This window comes from Triticum aestivum, chromosome 5D, assembly GCF_018294505.1.
Source record: "Triticum aestivum cultivar Chinese Spring chromosome 5D, IWGSC CS RefSeq v2.1, whole genome shotgun sequence".
NCBI lineage: Eukaryota > Viridiplantae > Streptophyta > Magnoliopsida > Poales > Poaceae > Triticum > Triticum aestivum.
The window spans coordinates 520,683,920-520,693,818 of NC_057808.1; the positions used below are offsets into that span (position 1 = coordinate 520,683,920).

Genomic DNA, 9,899 nt, shown 5'->3' on the forward strand with positions numbered 1-9,899 from the left:
GATGGTGTAGTCTCTTTCGTTTCGGTTGTGGTGGACTTGAGTCGTAGGAGACACCGTACTATCTAGAGGGGGTCCGCATTAGAAAGGCCAGGGTGGAATCAACACGTACACTTCATCTTTGCACCCCAGGTCCTTTCCTCTCCTTGGAGTTTGTCATTTCATCGAAAGTGGAGGTTGTGAGGTGCTTGCGGTAGTACCGTCGCCAGTGCGGTAGTACCGCTGGGGGTCGCGGTAGTACCGCTGCTACCAACAGTAGTACCGCCCCACTAAGCAGTAGTACCGCTCTGTGCAGGCTGAAGAGGGGGGTAACGGTTGGATTGTTTCCCCCACTATAAAAGGAGGTCTTCTTCTCCAAGTTGACCTACCTCTTTTCCCCCAAGCTCCATTGTTGCTCCAAAGCTCATTTTCGCCCGATCTCTCTCCCTAGCCAATCAAACTTGTTGATTCTTTAGGGATTGGTTGAGAAGGCCCGGATCTACACTTCTCATACGTCTCCAACGTATCTATAATTTTTTATTGTTCCATGCTATTATATTATCCATCCAGGATGTTTTATATGCATTTATATGCTATTTTATATATTTTTGGGACTAACCTATTAACCTAGAGCCCAGTGCCAGTTTCTGTTTTTTCCTTGTTTTTGAGTATCGCAGAAAAGGAAAACAAAACGGAGTCCAATTGACCTGAAAATTCACGGAGATTATTTTTGGACCAGAAGAAGCCCACGGAGTATCGGAGATGGACCAGAAGAGTCCCGAGGCACCCACGAGGGTGGGGGGCGCACCCCCTACCTCGTGGCCGCCTCGGAGACCCCCCTGACTTGTTCCCGACGCCAACACCTCTTATATATACCTAAACTTCCAAAACATAACCTAGATCGGGAGTTCCGTCGCCGCAAGCCTCTGTAGCCACTGAAAACCAATCTAGACCCGTTCCGGCACCCTGCCGGAGAGGGGAATCCCTCTCCGGTGGCCATCTTCATCATCCCGACGCTCTCCATGACGAGGAGGGAGTAGTTCACCCTCAGGGCTGAGGGTATGTACCAGTAGCTATGTGTTTGATCTCTCTCTCGTGTTCTTGATTTGGCACGATCTTGATGTATCACGAGCTTTGCTATTATAGTTGGATCTTATGATGTTTCTCCCCCTCTACTCTCTTGTAATGGATTGAGTTTTCCCTTTGAAGTTATCTTATCGGATTGAGTCTTTAAGAATTTGAGAATACTTGATGTATGTCCTGCATGTGCTTATCTGTGGTGACAATGGGATATTCACGTGATCTACTTGATGTATGTTTTGGTGATCAACTTGCGGGTTCAGTGACCTTGTGAACTTATGCATAGGGGTTGGCACACGTTTTTGTCTTGACTCTCCGATAGAAACTTTGGGGCACTCTTTAAAGTTCTTTGTATTGGTTGAATAGATGAATCTGAGATTGTGCGATGCATATCGTATAATCATACACACGGATACTTGAGGTGACATTAGGGTTTTGGTTGATTTGTGTTTTAAGGTGTTATTCTAGTACGAACTCTATGATAGATCGAACGGAAAGAATAGCTTCGTGTTATTTTACTACAGACTCTTGAATAGATCGATCAGAAAGGATAACTTTGAGGTGGTTTCGTACCCTACAATAATCTCTTCGTTTGTTCTCCGCTATTAGTGACTTTGGAGTGACTCTTTGTTGCATGTTGAGGGATAGTTATATGATCCAATTATGTTATTATTGTTGAGAGAACTTGCACTAGTGAAAGTATGAACCCTAGGCCTTGTTCCTAGCATTGCAATACCGTTTACGCTCACTTTTACCACTTGCTAGCTTGTTGTTTTTATATTTTCATATTACAAAAACCTATATCTATCATCCATATTGCACTTGTATCACCATCTCTTCGCCGAACTAGTGCATCTATACAATTTACCATTGTATTGGGTGTGTTGGGGACACAAGAGACTCTTTGTTATTTGGTTGCAGGGTTGCTTGAGAGAGACCATCTTCATCCGACGCCTCCCACGGATTGATAAACCTTAGGTCATCCACTTGAGGGAAATTTGCTACTGTCCTACAAACCTCTGCACTTGGATGCCCAACAACGACAAGAAGAAGGTTGTGTAGTAGACATCAACTTCCACTGAGAGAAATTTGATTCCCCCCACTAATCCCTTGCGGATCTTGTTACTCTTGGGTGTTTGAGCACCCTAGACAGTTGAGGTCACCTCGGAGCCACATTCTATTGTGGTGAAGCTCCGTGGTATCGTTGGGAGCCTCCAATTAAGTTGTGGAGATAGCCCCAACCTTGTTTGTAAAGGTTCGGTCGCCACCTTCAAGGGCACCAATAGTGGAATCATGGCATCTCGCATTGTGTGAGGGCGTGAGGAGAATACGGTGGCCCTAGTGGCTTCTTGGGGAGCATTGTGCCTCCACACCGCTCCAACGGAGACGTACTTCCTCTCAAAGGGAAGGAACTTCGGTAACACATCCTCGTCTCCACCGGCTCCGCTATTGATTATTTCTTACCTTTACTTGCGCAAGCTTATATTGTGTTGTATCCCTTGCTTGTTCGTTGTGCTTGTTGTTGTTGCATCATATGGGTTACTCACCTAGTTGCATATCTAGACAACCTATTTTGATGCTAAGTTTAATTTGGTCAAGAAAAGCTAAAAATTGTTAGTTGCCTATTAATCCCCCCCCCCCCTCTAGTCAACCATATCGATCCTTTCAATATGTACATGTCAAGTTATGATATTTTTCATATGGTAATAAACACTATTAGATTAACATTGTACGGAGTATGTGTGTGCATGCACACGACACAACAATAATAGATTGTGCTCTTCCGCACGACTACCTTTTCACATGGTAATAATAACTTAGGATGGATAATATCTTACAGAATGATTTCCTGACATGTTACATTTTTGTGATGCACTGGTCTTGGTATCAGGGGAAAATAAGACAACAATGAATTTTGAATATACAATCTACAAATCATAACAGCGGTGACAAGAATGACAACCCATCTGCACATATATATGATCCCAAATTATAAACCTACATCATACTAAAGGAAGCATAGGCGTCAACACAGTGCCCTAACCTAAATTGTACCAAAAAGAAGCTATTATGAAGTGCAAACAATTATACAAAAAAAACTCTCTATTTCCTTAGCTGCTCCAGCAGGCCTATTTGCATCTGTAATCAATACAGGAGATGCATATACATACCAATCCTAGTTACTTTTTTGTGTGTACCAATAAAGACTAGAAACACAATGGCACAACACATCAGAATTCATATACAAAATTCCCATTGCTCTGCTTTCAAGTTCAGTGACAAGATGATGGCTACCTACCTGTCATGATGTACTCCGTGGCGGCATAGCCATAGGTGCTTACGATGCAGGCCAAGATGTGTGACTCGTCACTGACCGGTCCAGTCTTTCGCTAGGCTGAAGTCAGAGAGCTTCGCATTGTACTTCTGATTATGAACATTGCCAGAGGGATTCAAAGAAGAGAAATGCAAGCAAGAAGTATTAGTTTCGTGTCACCAGTCATGAAAAATGATAGGTGTTCATTTTGCTTTCTGAACCATTTATGTGAATCATTCTACTGTTTTTCATGTATAAGGAGTCTTGAATTTGTGCGGATGAAAGCAAACATCAAAGCGATCAAACACGGTATATATACCTCATCGGGCAATATGTTGGATGTCTCGAAATCCCTGTAGATGACGGGCTTCTCAGCTTCGTGCAGGAAGGCAATCCCCCTTGCAGCCCCGAGTGTGGTTGACCATGGCAGTGGCAGCATTACCCCTGCATTAGCAAATCCAAGTACTTGAACAAATCTACATAATGTGGTATTTGATACCATGTGAATAAAATAATGGGACAATTCCATTTCTCCCCCTAACTTGAACCCACACCTGGCATTTACCCCTAAATTTTGAGTATGCTCAAATCTGCCCCTGTGCCGTTAGGTGGTGTTATAGAAATACCCCTGAGCGTCGTTTCTGTTAGGTCAAAGGGGTTTGACCGGCTTCAAGACTTTTCTTGGACAATTATACCCCTTCTTACAAGTGGGGCCAATGGTAGGAAAAAAACAAAAAGATTGAGGCCCACCGTACCGGTTCACCTATTCCTCCTTCTTCAACCTCCCGACGCACGTGAAACAGAAGGGAGGAGCTCGGGCTCCGATCATTGCCGGCGACTCCCGACGCGGGAGCGCTCACAGAGTACCGTGGCAGTCCGCAACACCCTGCCGCATCCGAGATACATAAGCGCGGCACCCGAAGGCCACGGGGGCCTCACCCTGCTCAACAGAGGTGCGGCCATGGCAGGACGTTATGTCGGGGTCCACCCTACGGTCAACCACACAACCATTTGTAGAGGGAGAAATCTTCATCACGATGAGAGAGGCGCTCTGGAGGAAGGAATCGGAGAGGGGAAGCCTCAGGGCTCGGCATCGACGGCGCACTTCTTGTCTTCTTCAACTCCGGCGGCATCATCTCTCGTGCGCGTGTGGTCAATGGACTCCCAGAGTTCAAAAATCGCCTCCATGAGCTTTGCCACTGTCTACTTTGTCTCCCCGCCGAAGGAATTGGCCTGGGATTGCCCCAATCGCCGGCGCCCCTCTCCTTCTTCCTCAGCTCCGGTCCACCGCCGCCGCGGCCGATCTCCGGCCATGGTGAGCCCCCGGCCTCTACGCCATCTTCCTCGCGTTCCTTATTGCTTCCTGAAGCTATTCACGTCGTTCCCTTGGAGCCGCACGACCCGAGTATATCCCCCCGCGAGCTCCGAGATCCACTGCCCCACTGCCCTCGTCGCCGTACCTCGAGCTCACTGTTTCCCATCCTCCCGGCCACCTTGATCCACTTCGGATTCTCGCCCACAGCCTCGTATGACATCTCTGCAGCACATAGACCGCCGACATCTTCCTGTACATCGCCGTCGTGCCTTAGTGCACGCGCTGGTGTTTACCTTCTTTTTTTTTTAGATCCGCTGGTGTTTAACTGCTATCGTTAAAAACTTGTCTAGCCTAATCGTCCTCGTTAGGTATTCCATGGACCCATGGGCCCTCTACTAACTAAAACAAAAATGCATTAAAAAGACAATGACATGTGGGCCTCCAATATCTAATGACCAGTCCTTGTTGACTGGTCTAGCTTTGACTTATTTTTTTTCTTTTTATAGTTTACCTAAATGTGGACTAGTACCACTAAGGGGCATTTTGGACAAATTGCACGGTCAAACCCCTTTGACCTAACAGAAACGACACTCAGGGGTATTTCTATAACACCACCTAACGGCACAGGGGCAGATTTGAGCATACTCGAAATTTAGGGGTAAATGCCAGGTGTGGGCTCAAGTTAGGGGGAGAAATGGAATTGTCCCTAAAATAATAGTGCATACTCGACCACACTGGTCATGCAATTATGAAGAAATACGGCAAAAAGTTTGACTGGACTTTAAAATATCACTGAGTAAATATACAAAATTGCACAGATTTATTACTCAGTGATTTGGAACCAAATTCACGGTAGATGCAAAGCTCGCATAATTGAATGATAGAATGGTTCATGTGAATTAAACCGGTGGGTGACATAATCAAGAGACAATCTTTAGCAAAACAAGCAGCATGCAAAGAATAGGCGCCTTACTCGAAAACAGATGCGATTACACACTCCATAGGGACATCAACTCGTAGACAAGAACCAAGTGATCATCTTCGGAACAATAACCGACCAACTTCACAAGATTTGGGTGTGAGAGCTGCCCAAGGAAAATGACCCCAGCCTGAAAACATAAACATACCAAAAATCAACTTCATATCTACTCCTTCCGTTCCAAAATATAAGTCTTTGTAGAGATGCCACTATAAACTACATACGGAGCAAAATGACTGAATCTACACTCTAAAATGCATCTACATGCATCCGTATGTGGTCCATAGTGAAATTTCTACAAAGACTTATATTTAGGAACAGAGGGAGTAATAACCAGTAAACCAGAGCATACCCAAAATACATATATCGCACTGAGAAATGGTAATCACCAGCCACTCCCTGTGGCCTTGGTAACTGTTGTCTCGGTTCCCTTCGATGGGCTCTGCAATTTTGGAGATTCCACAAAAGATATAACGGAAAGTTGCAAATGGTTCAAAATACTTTGCACAGATCACTGGAATTTTTATCACTGATTTGGTTGGAGAAAAATAACTTGAAAATAATGCATGATGAATGGATTAGATCAGACTGAAACCTATTTCTGGATTGAGAATTAATTGCTTGAAGATGCCAGCGATGAGCGGCAGCGGCCATGCGCCGGAGATCGAGAAGAGGAGGAGAGAAACAAAGAGAAAGTGGAGATGCGCGGGGCTCAAGGACGTGAGCGGATTGGTAGAGCGTCGCCGCTGTTGCCTTTGCCTGCAAGTCGTCACCGCCGCCGGGACGAACGCGGGAGAGGAAGAAATGAGCGACGGCGACCATGCGCGGGGGGCGGGCAGAGGAGTAGAGAAGTGGAGGGGAGGAGGAAATCATTATATATAGCTAGAAACCTAACAGTATTGGCGGATCAAAGAAATAACAGAAAGTATTGCACTTCGTAGTCACATAAGCCATACCAGGAAAGAACACGAGTAGTGCTTGACTTTGTTGAACAGGAAGAAACCCTGTTAAAGTATGGATTCCCACAAAACCAGCAGTCCCTCTTCGCTCGATTAGAAGGGACTAAATACTGAATCCCATTGGCATCTAACATCTCACGCTTGACCACCTTACTGCCAATAAAGTTTATTGCTCAATAAATCATTTTATGACTTATAATTTGTACCACCACACTAATTCTATCATAGAAAACACCGTCTTCCCAGATGGGAAAAAAGCAGGCAATAGCAAGCATATCCAAACCCAAAATGCAAAGAATCAAATTCGGCACAGATAGAAGGATACCTCTGGGGCCACGGCGTCACAGATAGGAGGGTGCAGCTAGTGTAACCCAAGGAAAAAGGAAATCGCTGGCCCAGAAAAGAAAGAATGTTCAGGAAAAAATATAAATTCTACTTACTGCAATGGAAAAGAAGGAAAGGATTGTCAGTACATAATTAAACAAAAAATGATGTTCGGGGAACAGTATAGAATTAAACACTAATATCCTATTCCGAAAAATGCATTATCAAAAGCAAAATAATCTTCCTGGCCTCTGTAACACATGCCTCGACCTTATGAGGCATAACACAAAACCAAGTCTCTGGAATTGAAACCAAGTATTATGAGGCATAGCACAAAACCACTCTAAAATCTCTGAAACACACATCATATTCCTCCCCAAGGTGCTAATTATTCAACTGCGATGATCTAATCAGATTCACATTTCACGACCAAACAGAGCAAGCTCATAGTATGTTACTTGGTCCTAGTTAACTTCAAGAAGTTTTAACAAGATATAATGCTACTTCTTTTTGACTGTATATATACTGTGGAGCAAAGAGAATAAATGGTCCCAAGACGAAAGAAAGAGAAAAAAGGAAACTTACCTAAGAGAGCACATCCAAAACCTAAGGGGGGCTTTGGATCCAGGCCAAGAGTGGAGTAAAAACAGGAAGCATGTCATTCCTTTGTATGAATTGTGAATTTCCGTTCACTCGCTGCCCCCATGCTGCCCGCTCCGTTCGCTCCCCTTTTGTCCGTTCGCTCGCTGCCCCCATGCTGCCCGCTCGCTCGTTTCCTCATAGATGACGTGGATGGCTTCCTTCTTCCTAGCGACCCCTTCGACCTTTATATGTTCGATGATATAGCCGAAATGCAGAAGCACACTTACCGTTTAGGCCCTTCTGCGCAGTAGTCGATGAGGCCGGCGAGGTGCTTGTGCCTCACTCTGCTGATGGCTTCCACCTCCGCCTTGAATTCCTGCTCGGCCTGACCCCTACAAATTACAAAACCAATCCAACATTCAGGTCAACATCCAAGCTGTTAATATCACACTGCATCTCTGACCATATGTGCAAAATTTTCTTCAAATCCTCACTGTTCCATTTCAAATCATCTAGATTACTTATAGAGTGGGCTCTCTGAATGACCTGAAAGATGTTGTCAGAACCTCAACAGAAAACATTCTGATTGGATATTTATAGGATATTTACGACTGCTGCTACGCATGTGTCGATCTTCAGCAATCCATGTGGGTGCATTTGGTTCACTTCAAAGTTAAAACAGCTCCAAAGATGGCACATACTACTACTATATTTCTGCTTGGATATTTGTAGGATCAGGAAAAGGGGAGAAAAGTTTGGTCACCGCTTTGCCTTTTTTGTTGCTTTATCTTTTCTTGAAAGTAAGGACATCCATGAGATCGGTGCATATGATTGCCAACGGACGGACGGATGATCTCAAGTTCTCAACCAACCAAGTAGATGGATACATGCTACGTGCCATCACAAAAAAGCACAAAAGAGCCACCTACCAATATCTCAATCATGTGTAACCGGGAAACAAAACAAAGGCAATGTTGCCATTCTCTGTAGCATTGGCTTAATGCCATAGTGTAGTATAACTACATGGGTTCAATTAATTTGGTTCACATGAGTATACAGCACAACGGAGACCAACCCTATCAATAATCACACACACATAATGCTAAAAAGAATATAGGGTGTGAAACGCCCTGCATTTTATTTGGCCCTTGAGTCAAATGGCATCACAAGATTCTGATGAACTCAAAATAAATTACAATCTTAACAAAAGTCAGATTGTGCACTTCAGTAGACAAAACATGATTGCCGCAAGTTTATTTTGCCCTAAGATATGGCCAGATAAAATAACAGAAATCTTAATCCACAGCCAACAGGAGAACTACAACTAATACCGCACATGCTGTGATTAATTACCAACACATGCATGGACTAATGGAGACCAAGCCATAATTGAGCAGAAATGTACGATGTGGAAGCAAAAGCATCTCTGCAAAGGACAAATTGGACCTTTAACTTAACAGAAGCATATCCTTGCCACAAGTTCATTTTGCCCTTTTGATATGACCAGGCACATGAGCAGCAATCTTGAAGCCACACCAATAGGAAAACTGCAACAACCTCACTTACGGTGACCAATTACCCAACACTTGAATTTAGTTCAGGAAAGCACCAAAGGTATATGGCCACATACCGCCAAACAGCAGCCGCTGGTGAGTAGCCGACCAGCCGGCGTCACCTCTCCCACTGCACCGCAGATCCACGTCTCCGGTGACGACGCCTAACCTCCGTCCACCTTGTATCCCCTGTCCTCTGCATCGTTTCTCTCTCTCCTCAATCTCCCACCCTCTCCCATGATCGATCCTCTTCTTCGCTGCCAGATGGGGAAATGGGAAGAGGCGGCGGCTCCTGCGAGATGGGGAGAGCAGGGAGAGGCAGCGGCTGTGCGGGGAGGGTGGGAGTGGAAAGTGGGGGAGGAGGGCAGCGACCCGGCTCCTTCTGTTGATTACAGAGGCAGAGGGAGGAGACGAGGATACGCAGGAGGAGGAGAGGCAGGAGGTGGTGGAGGCGGAGGCAGAAGGAGAGGAGGCGGCTGCGGGGGCGCGGGCTAGGTCTGGCTGCTTTTCCATTCGTTCGCTCGCTGCCCCAACGCTGCCCGCTCCGTTCGCTCCCTTTTGTCCGTTCGCTCGCTGCCCAGGCTGCCCGCTCGTTTCCTCTCCACTATTCATAGATGACGTGTAAGGCTTCCTTCTGCCTAGCGACCCCTTCGACCTTTATATGTTCAATTCATAGATGACGTGGATGGCTTCCTTCTGCCTAGCGACCCCTTTGACCTTTATATGTTCAATTCTTCCCATAGTTTGTCATACTTGTAATCGAACCATTGCATACGGAGATATTGTAAGACTTTATACGATTATTCATCTATCAATG

The 9,899-nt window shown here is 45.3% G+C and overlaps 1 long non-coding RNA gene across 5 annotated transcripts; it reads right to left on the reverse strand.

The window, feature by feature from the left end:
* Positions 1 to 2,717: 2,717 nt before the first annotated feature.
* On the reverse strand, positions 2,718 to 9,899 carry LOC123123405 (uncharacterized). Of its 5 annotated transcripts, XR_006460613.1 has the most exons (9): positions 9,160 to 9,890; positions 8,976 to 9,076; positions 7,533 to 7,921; positions 6,949 to 7,013; positions 6,621 to 6,776; positions 6,017 to 6,106; positions 5,659 to 5,794; positions 3,690 to 3,814; positions 2,718 to 3,480 (listed from the first exon to the last, which is right to left on the reverse strand). It is a non-coding gene; the product is annotated as an uncharacterized lncRNA (long non-coding RNA). The 5 variants fall into 5 exon arrangements; XR_006460615.1 differs by having other exon boundaries at positions 6,017 to 6,776; positions 9,160 to 9,896; XR_006460616.1 differs by having other exon boundaries at positions 5,659 to 6,772; positions 9,160 to 9,899.